Below are 1,302 nucleotides of genomic sequence, written 5' to 3'. Positions count from 1 at the left end.
TCTACCAGGAGATAATGCCCAGCTGTATCTTTTACAGCGGCAAAAGGTATGATTGATAGAATTTTTCCAGCTATGTGGTAAATTAAAATACTTATATCTCATTGGAAGCATTTTTACTTGAGTTTATACTTGCTGACCCTCAGCTAATTTGCTGAGACAGTGGCCTACGACAACTACCATCAGGCTTCCCACTGACAAATGTGAGGGCGGCCCAAGTTCAACTGGATTTCATCCCCTCTTTGTACATATCCCCAAGCCCTGAGGACAAAGAAACTTGGTAATAGTGCCTCAATATCAGGTAGAATGAAACTGATACTGCTTGTTGAGCACAGATGTCAACTTCAGACATCGCCCCTCGACACACCTAGGTTACTACTGCTGCTAAGACAAAATCTGAGGAGTTGCTGGGATTATGCAGGAGGCCAGTGAGTGCTGGCAAACATGGTTACCAAAAGCCAATGATCAAAAATTACCTTTGGTTCTTTGAATTCTAAGTCTTCTCCATACTGAATGGCAAAATCAATATGCTGTAACACAATGTTTATGCTTTCTTCATCCGACTGATCGTAAGGCAAAAATCGAACCATGCTGTAGTCATCAATCTACAAGTTGGGAATTTCATAAAGGGTCATTCTGAAGCTGTACAAAATACTTAATTTCCAACTTACATTTTAGTTTATAACCAGTTATACTTCTGATTAAAAACATTTGTGTGTGGAAGGATGGGGAAGGAGGGAGACAGAGCAAAAGCAAATCATCATTGATTTTCCTGACCTCTGACCTCCCAGAACACTCATTAACTTATTACTTAACTAGACACTTACTGTTTCATAGGTATTTATCTGAATTCAACAACCATCGGAAATTTCAAAAGGGCACAGACAGTTCTGAACTCCCCAAATGGTTTGGAATAATAGGCACGTCAGTTAACTTACCAGCTCCTAGCAGTAACTACTTCTAAATTAAACTACTGACCAGCTAGCCCACAGCCTGCCTCCACCCGCCTCCCCTTTGCAAGGAAATAGGATTGGATTGTGCTTTCCATAACGGTGGCCATTGCCTGGCTATGGGTAAACAGCTAACCAGATCATTTAAAAAAACTTGAAAAACTTACCAGTCCACATATAGCTTTAGTCAATTTTTTGAATTTTTTGCTTCTCAAGTCACTTGCAGAATCGTCTAATAAAGAATACATGTCTGGGTCTAGAAACCTTCGAAAGTGAGAAAGAAGACTGATGAATAAAAGGAAGAATAAATCAGGAAACTAGATTTGTAGACTAACAGAACCTCACATCTCTGCAA

General features: G+C 39.8%; 1 non-coding gene across 1 annotated transcript; it reads right to left on the bottom strand.

Annotated features, from left to right (window-relative positions):
- Positions 1-567: 567 nt before the first annotated feature.
- LOC102741191 (uncharacterized) lies at positions 568-1,296 on the bottom strand. Its single transcript, XR_014142228.1, has 2 exons — positions 1,115-1,296; positions 568-602 (listed from the first exon to the last, which is right to left on the bottom strand). It is a non-coding gene; the product is annotated as an uncharacterized LOC102741191 (transcript).
- Positions 1,297-1,302: the final 6 nt, after the last annotated feature.

This window comes from Leptonychotes weddellii, unplaced genomic scaffold, assembly GCF_054177405.1.
Source record: "Leptonychotes weddellii isolate Sample4059 unplaced genomic scaffold, ASM5417740v2 HiC_scaffold_33536, whole genome shotgun sequence".
Taxonomy (NCBI): Eukaryota; Metazoa; Chordata; class Mammalia; order Carnivora; family Phocidae; genus Leptonychotes; species Leptonychotes weddellii.
Note: the sequence above shows the minus strand (reverse complement) of the source record. Positions and strands in the feature narration are given on the sequence as shown.